Source organism: Protopterus annectens, chromosome 6.part0 (assembly GCF_019279795.1).
Source record: "Protopterus annectens isolate FY-2018-M chromosome 6.part0, PAN1.0, whole genome shotgun sequence".
In the NCBI taxonomy this organism is placed as follows: Eukaryota; Metazoa; Chordata; order Ceratodontiformes; family Protopteridae; genus Protopterus; species Protopterus annectens.
The window spans coordinates 1,720,197,153-1,720,218,428 of NC_056737.1; the positions used below are offsets into that span (position 1 = coordinate 1,720,197,153).

The window sequence follows — 21,276 nt, forward strand, 5'->3', positions numbered from 1 at the left end:
TAACATTTCTTGTTAGGGTTAGAAATGTTTGGACTACAAAATGTGTCAACTGTGAAAATAAAAATCACTGGACAATGGTCCTGGCCATCTATCTAGCATATCTTCTGTAGTAGTTATGGATATTGTCTTTGCACGGGTTAGAACTCAGATCTGGTGATATGGTGGTACTCACCTGAACACAGTACAGTAGTTACAAGAATTGTACTTTTTTTTATGAAAAACATTTTTAAATGCTCACTTTGCATGAATATAGATTAGACATTTAAGAATGCCAATACAGAAATAATAAAATGGAGAACTTAAATAGTAGTAATGGGTTTTAAACAAGTAAGGAAATGTGACAACAGGATAACATAAAAGTCTACAGTGTATTTCAGTGGAATACTTGTGGGACAGAAAAAGACAGAGATAATGAGAGGTGAGTCTATAAAAAAGATAAAAGAGAGGCTTGTAAAAAATTCTTACTTTCATGATAATGCAGAAAATTCAGTTTTGTAATTGTCTTGGAACTACCCCTTCAGAGAACTGTCACTCCAGATGGTTATAATCATGCTTAATATGAGCTGTATAATGTTTAACATTAACTCCATTTACAAAAACATCACACTATAGTGAAAAATACACAGTACTATGTATAGATGGTCATGAACAGTGGTGCAGCAGATGGTGTTGTTGCTTCACAGCAAGAGGTTCACCTGTTCAAATCTTGGCTGGGATGCCTTCTGTGTGGAGTCTGCATGTCCTCCCTGTGTTCATGTAGGTTTCTTCCCACATTCCAAAGATATGCATTAGGTGGACTGGACACTGCAATTAGCCATAGGAGTGAATGTGTGTGCAAGTGTGTTGTGTGGAAGAACTACACCAGCAGGGCTAGCCACTTGGCGTTTCAAACCTGGGCTCTATATGATTGTCACTGTTGAAATGACACCCTGACAAATGCCACCCTGACCCCATGTGCAAAAATGGGAAAAATGGGTGATGAATGGATTTACCAAATTTATGCTTAAGTAGAATGGCTTCAGTGTCAGACATAGATAATAAAGTCTTTCGACTTTTCCCGGTTTGGGGTCGCCACAGCAGAACTCCGGTCCGTAATGATTGGCAGTAGATTTTTCCAGTGCCGAGTTGCCAGCCCGACACCCAACCTTCAAGGAAGGCACACCCATTCACGCATGCACCTACCTTTTTAAATGTCACTCGACTGCAGGGAGGACATGCAGACGCCACACAGCCGAGAATCGAATGGGAGAACCTCTTGCTGTAAGGCAACAACGATAACCTCTGCACCACCGTGGCCTATGTTGACATAGATAGATAATGCAAATCTAAAATGTAAAACAGTATCATGTTACCATACTTAATCACATATCTGATAAAATTTGTAAAATATATATTCGTGGAACAAATTGTTGTAACTTGCTTCTGCCATCTTGCTCCATGCTGGCACTAACAGGGCAGGAGTGTCTGATTCATAACTTACTCCCTGTTGGTACTGGGATTAAACAAGTTGGTGTAAAAGAGTTCTGTTGAGCTGACCCAGTGGGAGAGGACTGAATAGATGAATACAAACCAGCATTTCATAATGCATACACAGCTTTATTCCAGTTTCTAAAGTTACATCATTTGGGCAAGCTGTGTGTCATAAAATCATGACATACAGCAGTCTTTTGTGACCCCAGTTGTGTCACTGGCCCATTAGCCTTTCCTGTTAAATGTTATATGTTTGGTAAGGCATATGTTTTTGGACAATCCAGTTCACTGCTGCCACATAACACCACAATTTTCTCATGGTTTCCTACATCCACAACTTTAGAGTATTCATACATAGCTTTTATGTCACAAATATATGCCACGTAGACATGGCAGAATGATATATAGATGTAAGTGGGAGTTGCAAGTACAACTTATTCCAGAAACATTTTGGTAAGTCATACTCATGTATTGTACCTCAGTTATTCAATGTAGCACTATGCTTGGGGGGTATGAAGCACTTGTCTTGATAAGAAGCATCCACAGTATATGTGGATGTGTGGAGAGGGCACCTGAAAAGAGAGCATATATTGCAGGAAACTTAAGTGAAATGGGGAATCCTTGAGACAATAAGCATTATATTATACAGTGATGAGAAAGAAGGACAGTTATAAAAACACTGAAAAGGAATGACTTCATTGCTGCTCTCTGAGATATCACACTAATGACCATCCTTTCACCTGAGTGAAGTCAGTGTATTATATCACTGTATCCTACTGCCTAGCATGGGTTTTACATATACTACCAGAATTTGCTCACTATTGATATAATATGTTATATTATACCAGTTAAATGTCTCGCTGAAAGCTAAACTGAAAGTTAGAAAAGGCCTGTGCAATTCAAAGAAGTCCCAAGTCTTATTGACGCTTAATCCAATATAGTACTTGACAAGTGATTAGTTTCACTCAAAAAGTATTGTTAGGCATAACAACAAGTGAAACACAATGGTATTGCACACCAACCAGTGAAAATAGAACAACAATTACATGTATTAAAATACGTCAAGTGGCATCATCTAGTGTTTGTATCAGATATAGTATTAAAATCTGGGACAGTATAAGAAATTGAATAGTCTAGATTCACTCCATATTTATGTTTCTCAGGAATATCACTACAAATGGACCCAGAGAATCATGCACATGACCAATAAAATGAGAGCAGGAAATTACATACATCCCCCACCCTCCATGTGTCCCATGAACAGACTCACTGTTGGAAAATTGGAATTCATAGACAAACAATGTGCTGGTTGGTACACAGTACTAATATTTCAGACTTTGCTTCACAGGATGTCCCTTGGCTAAGAAGACAATCCATTACACATTGTCTAGGAATGCCCACATCCTTCAATTATCCACTAAATAGTGATTTGTTTGGCGTTATTTTACTATGCATTCTAGATGTTGTCTTCATATAAACAAATTGTTAGAAAACCACTTTAGTGCAGAAGTAGCGTACCACCATCCAGGTAATAGTAGGAATTCACTAACAGTGAAGGCACTGGGAAGTCACAAGTAGGCTATGATGAAATGTTTTTTTTTTTCCTCAAATATTTTTTTATTTTCAATTAAAATAACATTTACATAATATTTTTAAATATCATTTTAAACAACTATATACAATATTTACAATAGCCTGACTTTCAGTTATATACACTGTATGTTATTAAATATAAAATTAACAGATCAGTTATCAGAGATACAATACTGATTATTGCAGTGTCCAATAAAGATATAACTTTCTTCATAGGATTATTTACCAATGGCCTGGGATAGATTCGTAGTTCTTTGATTTTTATTTCCATCAATGCAGTTGTCTTCAGTAAAGTGTAGAATTCTTCCAGGGTTGGGGGTGTATTTGAATTCTACCTTCTGGTTATGCATTTCCTAGATATAGCAAGTATTGTCCATAACAAATACATATTTGTCTTATTCACGTAGGGACCTTCATTTACATTTAGAATTATCAATACTTTAGTTAAGGTAAAGGATTCATTAAATAAAGCTTGTAAAATTATTGATTCCATTCCAATATGATTTAATTTTGTTATATTCATAAACAATATGAATCTAGTTTGCTTTATTTGACTTTACACCTCCAGCAAAAAACATTTGTAGTAGTACTGATCTTTGTAATTCTGTCTGGTGTTAAAAATGCTCTATGTAAGTATTTCCAGTTAAATATTTTCCAGTACTGTGTGTTAGAGGTGTAATTAACTGATCATGAGATGTTAGTTTTAAATTCTTCTGTTAACTGCAGTGACTGACCTTTTGTTAAGAACTGCCAGTATGATGGTTTGGGAATTGTTTTATATGTTATTAACTCTTTATATAGATTTGAAATGGAATTTTTCTTTTCACAATTATTATATACAAATTCATACAGAAAACTTATTAGATTTGGAATATCTTTAAATGAGGAATTATTAATCTGTATAAATCTTGAGTGCACATTAGAATGCTTTGTAAGGTTAACCAGTCCTATGCTGGAATATTGTAAGCAGTTTTATCATATGTATAGCTAAAACATTTAATTTATTTGCACATTGAAACCAGCATAAGAATCCATTTTGTGCCCAGGAGGTTATTGTTTCCCTGTATATTTTGTGAGGAAAGTTCTTAGTGATGGTAAATGGGGTTAAAAGGTCAAACTAAAGTTTTAGATCTATGTTTGCATTGATAAGTTTCCTAAAGGAATTGATATAATGATTAATCAGTGTTGTTTTAGAAAATGTTGTTATATTATATACTTATGCATAGTATGTACCAGGGTTTGTTTGATTTATCTACTATTAATTTTTTTTTAACAGATTAAATTAATTTGTTAATATAGCCATTGTTAATTGGGTTTCTCCAGTCTATTGTAGTTTTAAGCACAGATGCTTTTATATGTGTTTCTATTTCTGGGAACTTCAGTCCTCCTTGTTTCCAGGGTCTAATGTGATGAGTTAGAGCAACTCTATTTTTTTTGGGATACCATAAAAATTTTATTAACCATGAGTTTATTTCTTTAAGAATGTATCTTTCAGGAATTAACTGTACTGCTAATGCTACATATAGTATTTTTGTCAATAAGACTATTTTTATTAATTGCAGTCTGTCTTCAAAAGTTAATATAATTTTGTTCCACTTTTCTATATATATATTTTATTGGTTCAATAATGTTTTTATAATTTATTAATATTGTTTTGTTTATATTTTTGCATAACACTATTCCTAAAATGATGAAATGTTTTATTATAGTTAAGGCATCCTTTCAAAATTGCATTATCAGAATACATCAGCAGTGCACTCTGAGTATTTCATTAAAATTATGGCAAAGATGCTGGAGGCTGTAGTAATGTGAAGTTCTGGAAGCAAAATATATGCATTATATACTATACCAAACATGTACCTTTCAGACCACTGTTACATTAGTGTTTTCATTGAATGATATTTACTGCATTTTTAAAACAACTTGAAGAAGAGAATACAGACACATCCTTTAAAATATGAAAATTCACAATTACATACAAATTATGGCTCACTTATTACACTTAAAATGCATAGTAGGATTCAGAATGTTAGGCAGTGAGACATTTCTGAATGGGGACATTTGTCTGGTGACACATTTATTTTATTCTGTTTACCAGGGTACAGCACTTAACAGATTTGACCACTTGCATACACAGCCTATAATGGACATGGCTGAAGTGAAATTCAGCAGCAGAGATATATGGCTGCCATACAGCACCAACTTTAGCCCGCAACTTTAGTAACTAAGTATCATAGAAGGTACTATAGTAGTTTGTCTTTTTCTAGCATACTCTCTATTGAATAGTATGTATTTGTCTATACCTCTTGTTTATATTATTTCTCCATTTGTCTTGTAAGCTTTTGTTTGATTTATTGATGTTTACCTATCATCTAAATAACTTGTATTGCCTTGCCTTAAACACATATTGTATCTATATGTCTAGTAACTGTTAGTGGAGCTTTTCCCCCTGGGTCTCAACTGAAAATGGACATGTATCCAGCTGGACTAGCCCGGTCAACAAATGTAAAATAAAAATAAATAAATAAATAAGTGCATGGGGGCAGGGGAAGTAATGTACATTCTGCTTGGTCTATAGTACATGCTTAGTAACTACAACACGTAAAACTGTATTATAGCATGGTGGAAATCCTGCTTACTTTTGAAGTCCCACTTATGCTCCAGCATTTGTTTTAGGCAATGTTCCCCAGAAACTGTGAAGGGGATAGTGGTTTACACACACCATTAATGAAGGTATTGTCCATTGTGCAGTACTTTTCACTGCCACTGACAGGCTCACTGGGCATCCTGCTGCTGTATGACACACTGCTTGCTGTCTCTAGGTTCCTTGGGGGGTCAAGAACATTATTTTCCCCTTTGCACTTAGTTACTGAAACTATGGGCATATCATTGCATACTTCTCTGTGCCTGCATACAACAAAACCATGTCATGGCAATCAACATTTACATTCAGTTCCAGTAATGTTATATCTTTTGTATCTTTTAAACCACTAGCCAAAATGTCATATCTATAAATGAAAATGGTATACTTGGTCCATATGCCTTCTACTAATTTACTTATTTTACTTTTACAACTCTGTAAATCATACTTATTTCTCATCCTCCAACATCATTACTCATTGTAATTAAAGCTGCAGACAACGCTCAGATAACTTACAGATAAACTTTCTATTTACTGTAAGCTACTAAATGTGTAGTTTTTGTATGTTATATATTTCAAGGTCTGTATTATTTTTCACGTATCTTCATGTGTGCCTCCTTCTGTGTTACACCATTTTCTTGTTACATAATTCTGCTAATAATTCTCTGTATGCTGACTGCGTTACGTCTCATATATATATATATATATATATATATATATATATATATAGAACTTGCTGGAGCTTTACTCTCCTGGCCACATTTGAAAATAGGTCTGAATTGTTTTGGTTAGCCCATCCTAGTTAACAAAGGCAATAAATAAATAAATATTTTTTCTCCATTACATTCTGTCACTGTATTGTTATTTTGGGTGTTTCTAGATGGTGAAGGATGTTTTTTGAGTCATTCAGCTGGATTCCTTTTATGAGTTTGTCTTTTGCTAATGACCATTTCTGATGCCATTTCCTATTTTAGACATTTCTTTTACTATGGTTGGGTTGCAGTTTGTTCTTGTCATTTTCCTCTTTCTGTCATTGAAGGCAATCACTTCTTCCTCTTCTTAGAGTGTTATATTAATTTTATCCTTCAAGGAACTGATAGCTGCAGGGTACATCGTCCTTGTTTAATAACCCACATCTTGGATTTGGCATTTGGACTTCATCATTATTTATCTCTGTCAGAATAAGTCTTTGGAGAATTTAGCAATACATTTGAATTGTTACTTACCATAGGAAACTCCAAAGTGCTGCTTTCTGTCATTCATACACCAGTCTGTCTCTTGATAACTGAGTTTCCGTATGCATTGACCTTCTGTCACTTTCTGTTGATTTCTGTGGTGGTAGTCTCGCGCCTCACAACATATGCTCAGGAACACATGATTTTGACATTTACTCTTCCAGATATGTTTTCCAATGTATTGATTTTTTTATTGTTTGCAAAAATGCTATCCTTTTTTGTTTGTTTCTGACATACTTGTATTGTCAGTTTGGTCTGTCTTAATGAAAATTTGTACTTAAGATTCTGATATTTTCTCTTAGAATTTCAATGCAGTTTTATGGTAAACTTCCATATCTTTCACTGCCAGTGATAGACTCTTAAATAAAACAGCGATTTCTCTTCAAATAAAGCATTTTTAAACATTTCTTGTAAAATTGGATCAGTTTCCTTCAATGGAGTGCCTCTTTTTTAAGTCTGTTAAACCATCTTAAGACTCTTTTTCTTCTAAAAATTGTCCGTCCCCTACCTAATAAATGTCTTTTTGGATATTTTGTCAGTTTATAGGAGAATCATTTTGTTTTACTAGCAAAACCTCTAAAAATCATTTGAAACATGACTGCACAAATTAACTTCTTAGGATTTTCATTTTGGTTTTACTTCACATAATGATCTGAATGCTAAATAACAATTTGTACTGCTATAAACAACCAAAAGACCTCGATTTGAAGAACTCATGAGATTTAATAATACAGTCCTTGTGAAACTTCTAGAAATTCTGTTGAATTCCCAGTACTTATTAGCTGGCAGTTAGTAAGCAGGATTGAATCTCCAAGCTGTTAATGAGTTTTATCATGTAATCCAAGGGCACAGGGTTTGATTTCTTCGAACTTAATTTTCCTACTGTGTGAATCTGAGTAAGTCCCTTAACTGAGTCACCCCTGAAAAGAGACAGTTGTGTCTTGATACCGGGCTCAGATAGTACAAATGTGTAAAATAATCTCAGTGTAGTATAGTGTAGTATAGTGTTTAAAATGCTTTAACTATTTTAATGTCTTCACTGCTGTGGTGCTGCTGTTGATGGATGTATTTCTGGAAAAATCTAAACCATAGTAGTGTGCTGCATTTTAATCTTAATTCATGTTTTTTTCTTCCTGTTAATCACATGCTGGGAAGAGGAACAGCACTGCAATTAGGGCTTTCATATTTATTCTGCTACAAAGAATGGTGTGAACTATTCAGACTGTACTTACGGCTTTTTAAAATCGAATATGTTTTAAACATTATTTTTGCAAAGCACACATCAGGGCTAACAAGTTTATAAACTTGTAATAGAAGTGCTAAGCACAAAGGTTCATAGTTCTGGTCAAAGTTACACTGTTTTGAGTCCAGGTTTTTGCAATAGTGCTCAACTGAGCAAAGTTAGCATATTTCTGATTTTGGAAAGAATGTGCTGATTTAGTTGTGGCAAGAAGAATATTTGTGCAAGGAACTGACCACAGCAATACATATTTGTCATTCTTGCCCTAGTTTAAGTCTTGACATATGAGCTGACACCTCAGTTAGCATCCAGCTGACCTGTACTCTGCAGCAGAGTTAATGAAGTTAACACAGTTTGTAATTACAGCATATAACCATTAGGGGTCGCTGCATAAATGTAAACTGAACTAACAATTGGATTCATTTTACAGAAACCAGCCTGTTTCTGAAGTAATTTAATAATGGAAAGAGCAGTTACACACGATAACACTCCCATAAAATAATAGTCAAAAAGTCGTTGCAGTTTAGTAAATAAACAGTATTTGACATGTGCACCTCTATATGTTTTAGCTTTTTAAACAGGTTTTACATTCTATAGCTAGAGAGATATCTTCAAGGTGAAAGTGTAGTAAAACAACTAGGCAACAATAACAGAAACCTAATGGTGTGGAGATTGTTTCATAACAGTTAAGGCCCTGCACAGCATCTGCATAAAGCAGCCAAATGGATACAATGCTTCCTCTCCTCACAAGATGTCTGTCAAAGGCCAATGTTTCCTTCTGCTTAGAGCGGGTTTCAGGGCTTAGCAAGGGTGGAAGCTGAAGACTGTTACTTTTCTTCATAAATATGTCCTGCTGTGGCACTTTTGAAGAAGGGTGCTACAGCAGCAGTGCCCCATATAATATGAGCCCTGGTCTTACTTTGCAAAGGCTTCTTAATAGCATCAGAACAAAAAGAAATACTACTTCTGACTAAGCATGACTCTTAGTCCAGAAATCATTTTTATTGTCAGCATAAACTATTAGAGATGACCATCAAGTCAGTGAATAGAAAACTTGGATCTCTCTACAGACTCAAACCCTTCCTTACTACCTCAGCCAGAAGGACTATAGCACAAATGCACCTACTCTCTACCCTTCTTTTTACAAACTTATCAAAATCTAATTTCAATAAACTAGCAATATCATATAATAATATTACAAGATTTGCCACAGGAGCCTCTTTTCGAACCCAAATCTTAAACAACTAGGCGGGCTAGAATTACAAAATCAAATATGACTACAGCAACTTACCATCACCCACAAAATCTTCTATCAACCTTCTAATACCACAATACTTAGTACCCTTATTTCTCCTTATAAAAATCTATCTTCCTTATGCTCCACATAAAGCTACTAGCGGCACCCTATAAATCCAACAACAAAGCTGGGGACTGTTTGTTCTCCAACTGTACTGGACCTATCTGAAATAAGCTTCCAAGTGAACTTACTGCTATTACTTCTTTACCCACTTTCAAGAAGCACCTAAAAACCTTGCTTAACTCTCAATGGCTCTGTCCTTGTACAAACCCTGACTAAACTTTTATTCCCTGTACCTTTTTTTCACCCCCTCAAACCTTTTCTAGGTTCTTTAAGTATTTTTGTTTGTACCTTCAAGAGACAGCTAAAAACTGTGCTTAATTCCCAACATCTCTGTCCTGTACAAACCCCGACTAAACTTTCTATTCCCTCAACCTCTTTTTACCCTTAAAAAAAAAATGTTCTTGCATTTTTATTTTGAGTATTGCAAAGTATTTTTCTTGGTAATGCTTATGAACCAGTTTTTGTAACACCTTCCTTTTGTATAATATTTCTGATCTGAATGTATAACAACTCTTGATTATATAAACCCATCTTTTTGTGGAGCTTTTCTCCCCGGGCCTCTACTGAAAATAGACATATATCCAGCTAGACTAGCCCGGTCAACAAATGTAAAATAAAATAAATAAATTAGATTACATTAAGATTACACAGAATTTTTCACTCCTGTACCAAGGATGAAAGTAACTTAATCTTTGGTTAAGTGTAACAAGAAGCATGATTTTATGCACAAAAGGATTATCAACCTAAAAAATATCTTACTCTAAAGGGTTCTTTGTATAGCAGCTCATAAATTCATTTTATTGAAGTGATAAATCAAATCATGTGTTTTCCAGAAAGAAAATATCTAGGGAAAATAACGCAACACCCTACCCAAAAAAGCAATGGAAAAATGTTTAAAACAAAATTCAAATGTAATTTCACATCAAGAACCATAAGATAAGGCATAAATTATTGAATATGAAGAATGTCTGTCAAGAACAAATAAACAGTAAGAAAGAAGACATCACAGACTTCCAAGGAAGGCAGTTGAAAGTGTTAGACAATTCACTCTAAGAGTAAGATAAATCAGGCTGAGGAAGATGAGACAAGTGAGAACATTCACCTATGGGTGTGAAGCATTTCTGGATTAACACTAAAACCTAAGGTGTTTCCATCTAGAAACTGTTTGCTAATGTTTGATTTCCTTGCTCCTTGCAATATCTGCATCACACCAGAAGAAAAAAAAATAGACAAATTGGGAGTCAACCATCAGATTCCAAACTGTGAGATGAAGGTGGAATGTAAAATCTAATTCTATGCTAAAATCAGGTACTCCTGGAAAGGAAACCAAACACACATGCATACATACATATGGTATTTATATATATACATATTTATTTACTTATTTGACATCAAATATGAATTAGATTTTTATATATAGATTTATATTTTTATATTATATTATATAATACATATCATATACAATACATTCTATTTATTCACATCCATGTTTACAAGCCAAAAATATGCTTTTTGCACATATGCTGTTTGCACATTTACTGAGAAATGTTATGTTTACAAGTTTTAGGAAACATATTATTTGCACATTTTGGATTTTTTGTTAATATAAATGAAATATCAAAGTGTAAAGTAATGGAACGAATTGTATTGAAATAAGCCAAAATGTTCCCAGAATGTGATTCTAAATAGCATTTTTATGTATTGTTACATACATCAGATGTTGTTAATATATATATGTATGTTTAGATAAATATAAGTAAATAAATAAGAGGTTTTATATATAAGCATGCGCATTATTTATATTTATATTTATATATAAATTTGCGCATACTCAAGTTATTTTAAATAACTAAAATGCACTTTAAGACGTTGAAAAGAAGTGAATGTTTTAAAAGTTTTTAGTATTTCTTAGGTTTTAAAAAATGTGTCTAACTATGCATTTGAATGTGAGCACCATTCAGTTTTTTGGTCTAAATTTGATCAATTAATTAATTAAGTAAATTGACTAATTGACTAATTGCTAAGTATTCACTGGTTTTCTGACTATATAAACTATCTGTTTTAGTTCATTAATTGTGAGGATCTGAGGAAGCGCACTTTAAAGTGCGTGAAAGCGCTTATCCGTTTGTTTTTTGTGAATAAAGTGAGTTCGTCAAGTTATTTTGAAGCAGCATCATTTTTCTTTGGTTGATGAATCCATCAGTGTGTTTTTTACTGCATTTCGTGTTTCTATTTTGACTGGGGATTCTATTGGTATCATCTGGTTTATTTCAACAAGTTTATCCTTTTTCATATACCGGAGGTACCGCAACCATATATATGGAAGAAGTAATTTTTGAACTTGACTACAATCCAGCTTCGAGAGGAAGCCAACAACAGAGGTGGGAGCATCTTATTCAGTCTAATGAAAATCCGTTGTTACAGCTTGATCTACAGGCACCGACTGATACAATTATTTTGAATACAGAAGCTAACAACAGTAATATGACTGAATTCAATATGTTGCTACGGCAACTTGAAAATGATATGTACAAACTACAAAGATACTCTTGGCAGCGTAAGCACTTGGAAGCTTGTGTACATTTTAAAATAATACCAAGAGGCATGCGAGTCCTTTGCATGCCTACTTATGGCGAGCAACACCCCATGCTACTGAAGAAGTGGCAAGACTTAAATATCAATTTGGGCTTTAGCTACATTAATTTGATCCTTGAATATTTTTTGCCGATAGAGACTGAGCTACAAACCAAGGTTGAGGCGCTTAGAAAAGATATATATGAGCGCTTCACATCTAACAACGTTTGTTGCAGGAGAATTGAAAACTTGCACTCCCAATTAAATATTTATAGCGAAAAGCTCAAATTAGTTAAACAAAGAAAGCTATGCCGTGACCATAGCGATTTCGTAAATGGTAACATCTTTGTGTGGCCGAGGACACACAGTCAGGCACCACCAGGGGTAGCTAAAGCACCAGATGGAAGAGCCAATGACGTCACGACGCATAGACTGAATGCAGAGAATCGCATGGAACAAGCAAATGAATCAACTGAAGCACCAACGACCATCAGTAATATACTAGGTGAATTGAATGTTAACAACGTTCTGAATGGAACTGCTTCAACAAACACTATTCTCAACAGAACAGTTACAGATATATCAACGCCACCACCGAATCAACTGGCCCTAGGGGCATCTACTAACAAAGAAAATGAACAAGTTGTTCGTCGGAAAACCCATACACCAGATGACACGCGTTTTTTACCATATCCTATAAGACAGACATATCGTACGAGAGGCCGTTCATTAAGCAAGGGTCCCAGGAAGAGGAAGTTCTCCGAGGAAAGATACACACAAAGGAAGAATGTAAGAAACTAAATGACTTAGTATATGACTTTTCGAACAGAGAGATAAATGAAACTGATATAATGTTGTTAAATAAAGGGCTAGGTTTTATACCCTCGCAATGCAGTAGACTCAACAACACGCTAGTTGATTTAAGATTGTTCAGCAGGTCGATAGCACTGAAAATGTATTTCTATACAGGTATAGGAACATCTAGTGCTACCCCAAATGTATCCCTTAGGAAGAAAAGCAGTTTTATTCCCCCTGTACCACATCAAGTAGAATGCTTCACTAGAATATGTGAGAATGATTTTTATAGGTACTATACTAATGATGTGAAGACTAGTAAGAAAAATAAATTTTATAACATGAATAAACCTGAATTGATATCATTATCTAAACTGAAAGAGGATGATAGTTTAACTATAAAGCCAGCAGATAAAGGGGGTAGTATAGTCCTTATGGACACAGAAAGTTATAATGACAGTATGTTTACACTATTAAATGATACTAAGACATATAGAGTTATATCAGGAACTGACATATCTAAGATCATAAGAAATGTGAATGACAATATATATGATCTCCTGATGTGTAGACAAGTAGACAGAGAAATTTATGATTTTTTATGTATTGATTTGCCTTTAATACCCTCTATGAAAGGACTCCCTAAGGTACACAAAGGAACAATCCCTCTCCCAATGCGCCCCATTGTTTCAGGCAGGGGATGGGTAACTTCTAATATATCTGTATACTTAGAAACAATATTAAGACCAATAGTTGACTCCATACCCACCATTTTAAAAGATACATACCATTTATTAGATGTTATCAAGGAGTTCAATGCAAGTTATAAAGAATTACTAGATGAATGCATCCTAATAACATTAGATGTTAAGAATCTTTTTACCAGTATACCCAACGATGAAGGCTTGCAAGCCATACTGGAAGTTCTTAATTTAGATACAGATTTTGATGCAGATGAGAAAATCTTGATACACTCTCTTCTACAAATGGTACTTGAGAACAATGTATTTATGTTCAAAGATAAATATTATTTGCAGCAATGGGGAGTAGCAATGGGGACTCCCGTTGCCAACACTTATGCAAATTTGGTGGTATTTAACTGGGAGAGGAATAATCTATTTAATGACAAAAGATACAAGCAGAACATCAGAGTGTACAGAAGATTTGTGGATGACATTCTGATTCTGTGGGCAGGCACTTTGGCTGATTTTAAAGAATTTTTAACATTTTTAGATTCAACCACACATTACCTGAAATTCACAATGGAGTGGTCACATACTTGTATTAGTTTCTTAGATATTAATGTCATGATTAATGGGAATAGGATGGAAACCAGTTTGTACAGGAAGACATGTTGGGTGAATAATCTTTTGCATTACAACAGCATGCATCCCAGACATGTATTCCCAGGCATAGTCAAAAGCCAATATATGAGAATAAAGAAGATTTGCACTAATGACCGAGTGCTCACTCAAGAAATAGAAAACATGGAGAAATTATTCATAGACAGAGGCTATAATAAAAGAATGTTGAATGAGGTCAAAAAAGAAGTCTTTTTAACTGAGGATTATAAAGACAATTCGAAAGAGCAACATAAGAAGGAATCTAATCAATCCATGGTTAATAGGAAAGTTTACAAAATAAAGGATAGAGTAGCATATTTTATGCAATATACTAATGATGTTCATGACCTAAAAAACATAATTAAACAGAACTGGAAGTTATTAATTGTAGATGAAGGAATCAAAAATATAGTAGGAGAGCAACCTAGATTCATTTTTAGAAATTCACCTAGCCTTAGAAGACTATTGTGTTTCAAAGAAGAGAATTGTGAATCACATGAACAAATGAAATTGAAAACTTTAGGCACATACCCATGTACAAGATGTAATATGTGTCAGTATATATGTAAAGAACAAATATATGAACATCCTAAGATGAATTACATTTTCAAACCCAGATTTTATGCAAACTGCAACTCGATGAACTTAGTATATTTAGCGACATGCACAGAATGTGAAGCATTCTATGTCGGCCTGACCAAACGAAAATTTAAACAGAGGATATATAATCATACCTATGAAATAAAAAAGAAGAATGACAAAAATGCTCTAGCCAGACATATAAATGAATATACAAAACACAGGTTTAGGTTTCGAGTGTTGCAGTTAGTAAGATTGAATAAAAGATGGGGAAATGATACAAATACTCTAGCTAACATCGAGCTATCATGGATTTTGAAGCTAGGTGCTCACCTACATCCTGGTCTTAATCAGACCATCTGTATTAAACCAGTATTAGATAGTAGGTTATATAAGTAAATACATAGGCATCATATATGTATATACATATATATATCTTTAAGAGTCATCTTTATCCTTAAGCATATATTTGGTTTAAATAAACTATAGTTATATGTATGAACCATCTTTTGTTATCGCTATTTATACATATTTATATTTATATTAATATTCTTGTGGCCCCATTCGCACTCATTTATTTATACCTATGAGTTTATGCCTTACTTATATTTATATTGCATTATTATTATTATATTAATTCAATTAAACAAGTTTTTTATACAATTTTGGTATTTATATATATACATATATTTATTTACTTATTTGACATCAAATATGAATTAGATTTTTATATATAGATTTATATTTTTATATTATATTATATAATACATATCATATACAATACATTCTATTTATTCACATCCATGTTTACAAGCCAAAAATATGCTTTTTGCACATATGCTGTTTGCACATTTACTGAGAAATGTTATGTTTACAAGTTTTAGGAAACATATTATTTGCACATTTTGGATTTTTTGTTAATATAAATGAAATATCAAAGTGTAAAGTAATGGAACGAATTGGATTGAAATAAGCCAAAATGTTCCCAGAATGTGATTCTAAATAGCATTTTTATGTATTGTTACATACATCAGATGTTGTTAATATATATATGTATGTTTAGATAAATATAAGTAAATAAATAAGAGGTTTTATATATAAGCATGCGCATTATTTATATTTATATTTATATATAAATTTGCGCATACTCAAGTTATTTTAAATAACTAAAATGCACTTTAAGACGTTGAAAAGAAGTGAATGTTTTAAAAGTTTTTAGTATTTCTTAGGTTTTAAAAAATGTGTCTAACTATGCAGAATGTGAGCACTATTCAGTTTTTTGGTCTAAATTTGATCAATTAATTAATTAAGTAAATTGACTAATTGACTAATTGCTAAGTATTCACTGGTTTTCTGACTATATAAACTATCTGTTTTAGTTCATTAATTGTGAGGATCTGAGGAAGCACACTTTAAAGTGCGTGAAAGCGCTTATCCGTTTGTTTTTTGTGAATAAAGTGAGTTCGTCAAGTTATTTTGAAGCAGCATCATTTTTCTTTGGTTGATGAATCCATCAGTGTGTTTTTTACTGCATGTATACATACATACATGCATACGTCCATACTGGTAAGGCCACTCATCTGCTCCAGAAAGAGGGAAGTTTATGGTAGATGTCATGGCCAAGACAGAGCTGTCAGAATCAAGTGAGCTTTAACCTTGCTTTGTTTTTTGCCAGAATTACTGTATTTAGAACAGTATATTTTAAGGTGAGGAAAACAGACCTTTACTTCATAGTTTTGGCAAACAGTATTTTCCTCTCTACTCTTGAATTAAAGACGTGGTGTATTTAATGGGAAAGAAAACAGATTCATAAGAAATACTTTGGATTTTTTTCTGTGAAAACCTCTGGCTATAGCTGCCACTTGGATTCTGAAGTATGAACTCTTTTCCATGGTTGCAGTAAACCTTACTCAATATTTTGATCATAGCTGTCAACCTTCCATCTTCAAAATGTGGAACGCTAGCTCTCATAATGGGGAACAAATGTTCAAAATGTGGAACAGTTACTAACAGCTTACTAATAACTTTAACTAGGAAACAAAAAATGGTTAAAGTGTGTTACTTTATACATATACAAGTTTCTTTGGCTGAATTGATATGATTTAGTATTATCTACCATTGATATAAGTTTAAAAAATCCTTAATACTGACTGCAAGACAGACCCTTTTAGTGTAGAAAATTGAGGAAATGGGCATTTTAAGAGTCAAAATGAGGAACATTTCTTGTAATGAGGTACACTTGAGATTATGATTTTGATGTATGATACAGTCATAAATAATAAATACATGGACAAATGATTACATGAATATAAGCAGGTTGTTAACAGATTTTGCTGTAGATATGCTAGCTTGATAAAAATTCTAGTAAAACTGATACAAATCTAGTAAAACTAACAGCACCAACTAAAATTTTCTGTAGGGAGCCTTTAAATTGTATATTTAAGTATTTTAGCACAGAAGACAACATATCTGGAGTCTGAAAGCTAGTCTTAATGCCTTGAAAAAGGCATGAACAATAGGAATAACATAAGAAAAAGATTCTGTGTCAGTAAATGTATGGCAGGAATGCTCTGTAAGTTACTCCAAAAGCTACCTCCTTGGTCGACAATCAGTTTATTTATCTTCAGATTTACCTCACCTCATGTTATCATCATTTAATACAGATGAAATGGTCATTTTTCTTAAGAAAAAAAGTGTATCAATTATGTGAGGGAATCTTAGAAAAATGAATGAATCATACCTCTCAATCCACGCACTCAGGTCACTCCACAACAAGTACAAATATGACTCTGTCATTGTCCATGTTGGTGTGAATGACCTGAGACATACCTCCCTGGACTACATGAAAAGAGACATGGAAAAGCTCTCCGATCTTGTAGCCCAGACAGGTATGACCCTGGCCTTGAGTAGCATTCTGCCATCACCCTGAATGATACCACAGTACAAGGACAAAATGATTGACTTCAAAAATTGGCTAAGCTTCTGGTGTCATTCTAAGGGAATCCAGTATCTGTCTGCTTGGGATGACATGGTCGACAGACCACGATGCTTTGCCACAGATGGCCTGCACCTGTCATCCCTGGGATTCAGGATACTGGCTAAGGCTCTTGCTGCCCCTATAGTGCCTTTTTTAGGCAAGGTTCAAATAATGAATTCACCACCATTAACAGGAGCAGGCAAGCAAAAACTGAGGGTAATGCTACTCAATGCTAGAAGTCTAAATCTCAAAATGCACTCACTCGAGGCACTCCTTAAAATGGAGAACATCGATATCTGTACAGTGACTGAGACCTGGCTCAAGGCTCCAGAGTGCATCCCTGCACTACCAGGCTATAACTCATACCACACTTTTCGGCCATGTAACCTGGACTGAAACACTAAAGGCGGAGTTGTGCCCATATTCATTAAGGATATACACACCTCCAGGTTAGTTGCTCAGGATAATGCATCTGAGGTTATCCAAGTGCAGCTAACTCTGGGCAAAACTGCAATCCAAATTGTAGCTTGCTACAGATCCCCCACCATGCCCCAGGATTCTCACTCCTCTTTTCTTTATGTACTGGAAAATATTAGGGTTCAACCAAACACCCTAATAATGGGTGACTTCAACTACCCCACCATTAACTGGGAAAACTACTCGTGTACCAACTCCTTCGCTCAATGCTTTCTGGAATTCATAAACTCCAATGCCCTGGATCAACTTATCCACACCCTCACCATGGGCAACAATATCCTAGACCTAGTCATTACCAACATGAGTGACTGATGTTCTACACCTGAAGTCAACTCCTCATTGGTCCGATCCGAACATAAGCTAACCACCCTTGATATCCACATCTCAACCCCCCCCCCATTAAGGAAACCACAGTAAAATTTTCTCCAAAGCCAACTTCATGCTTCTTAAGACAGAAGTGGTGAACTTCATGACACCCATGCAGATGGACAATACAGTTAAAACTGCTGAATCCTACACAAATGCACTCTATAAGCACTTACACGAGTGCATGGATCGTGCTATCCCAAACAGAACCAAGACGCTATCCTCCAAAAAAAGGAAGCCAATTTGGTGGTCCCCTGCCATAAACAAACTGTACAACATGAAGGAAGAAACTGTTGCAAAAGAGAGTGAAACCCCATGAGTGGAGGAGCTCCCTGGTCAGCCTCAGTAAGAAGCCGAGATCTCTTATAAGATCCTCCAAAGCTAGCTACGAAAACGAAATCACCACTAAATCCAAGGACAACCACAAAGCATTCTATAGCTATGTCAAGAATCTCGATGGCAGCACCCAGATCTGCTCTGAGTTACAGCACAAAGGCATGAAAATTACAGAACCAACTGATATTGCCAACATCCTGGCAGATAGGTTCACTGCTAACTTTACCCCCCCCCCCCAAACGGCCCATATCTATCCAGAAAGAATGCAGAGTCCCTGTAATTACAACTACGCAGGTAAAAGCTGCACTCTCTAAAGCCAAAAACACAGCATCCACGGGATGGGACAACATCCCAGGCTGCATTTTACACGAACTTCAGAATGAACTGGCTCCCCACTTAAGCACCTTGTTCAATAATAGCCTTGCATCAGGCTTTTTGCCCAATGAATGGTGCACAGCAACAGTTTTCTCACTCCACAAAGGGGGAGCCACCACTGATCCTGGGAACTATTGACCTATTAGCCTGATGAGCCTGGTCTGCAAGGCCATGGAACGTATCATCATGGAACTCATAAACAAAGACATTGATAACCTCCAAACTCTGGATCCCACCCATTTCGGGTTTGTGAAAGGCAGATCATGCTTTCTGAACCTGATCAACTTCTTTGAGGCAGTCACCAAAGCCGTAGATGAGGGTAAGGTGGTTCACACAGCCTATCTTGACTTCGCCAAGGCTTTCGATACCATCCCCCCATTCTGGAATTATAGCTAAACTCACTAAACTAGGTATAAATCCCTACATCACAAGACGGGTTGCCAACTGGCTCACTGACAGAACCCACACTGTAAAAGTTGCAGACTCCAAATCTGACCTCAAAGCAGTGACAAGTGGAGTACCACAGGGTTCCATCCTGGGACCTCTCCTGTTTGGTATCTACTTCTCTGAAGTACAGGCTAACACAGAAGGCCTCTGGCTAATGAAGTTTGCAGATGACTGCAAACTAGGAGCCATAGTCAAGTCCCCAAATGATGTGGACATCCTACAGAAGGGCCTCGCTGAGGCAGATGCCTGGTGTCAGAGCCATGGCCTCAAGCGCAATGCCAAAAAGTGCAGTGTCATCCCCTTTGGTAAAAACTCTGTATCCATGAACTACCACATAGGCAGCAATCTACTTAACACCAAATGTGTGATAAGAGACCTTGGGACCCAGGTGGACAGTAGTCTCTCCTTTGATAGTCACATTGCCACAGTAGTCAGGAAGTCCTTCTACGTGGCACACCTCATCATAAAAGGGTTCTCATCCAGGAAAAAAGAGGTCATTGTTCCCCTCTACTCGACACTCATTAGATTCATTATAGAGTACAATGCCCCTTTTGGAATGTACCTCACAAGACATCTGCAGCAGCTGGAAAGGCCACAGAAGTACCTCACAAAGAGGATTACTTTCCTCAAATAAATGCCCTACAGTGACCACCTCAAAAAACTCCAGCTTTACTCCGTAGCATATCGCCTACTCCGAGGTGATCTCTGCCTAACATATAAAGCTATGTCAAACCCAGAGCTGTTAGACATGCTACACCTAAAGAAATCCCAATTCCCCCGAGCTACACTCTCTAGAGACCTAAACCTTGTCACTACAATAAACAGGACATGCTGGAGGGATAGATTCCTGTCCCAGAGACTTCCCATACTCTGGAACAGGCTACCCATCTATGTCAAGCAAAGTTCTTCATTAGCACTCTTCAAGAAAAATCTTGATGAGTGGATGGGAAATAGGAAATACACCCCAGGGATCACTTCTGTGTCTCTGCTTGACAGTGGCACAGGAAAATAACTTTCTTGGGTGGCGTAAGCTTATGTAGGGCCCTTGGGCCGATAGCCTAGTACCTACCTATGAACCTATGAACCTATAAACCTTATAACTCAAGAAATCTAGACAAAACCTAAAATAATGGGAGGACAAAGGCCCAAAAATTTGGACAGATTATAAATATTACTCTTATAAACTTAGAAAGTTCATAGAATAACATATTTTGTCTTAGCATGAATTTAATGAAGGCTATAAAATCTGAAACCCAAATGTCTGTCATTATATAGTGACTTCAGTTCTCAGTGTTGTGCCAGAAAACAACAAATTTTATGAGGAATAGACCAAAAATATGAGGCAAAAATCTGGACATTCTGCAAAAATCTGGACAGTTGAGAGGTATGGAGAATTCATACAGAAATGCAGACACCTGATCTGTTATAATTACATTCAAAGGACAAAGCTGATCCTCTAGTTTCTATG

The 21,276-nt window shown here is 35.4% G+C and overlaps 1 protein-coding gene across 5 annotated transcripts in view; it reads right to left on the reverse strand.

Annotated features, from left to right (window-relative positions):
* Positions 1 to 21,276, reverse strand: part of LOC122804909 (integrin beta-2-like) — a 1,526,426-nt gene that overhangs the window by 628,602 nt on the left and 876,548 nt on the right. The window lies entirely within an intron of this gene.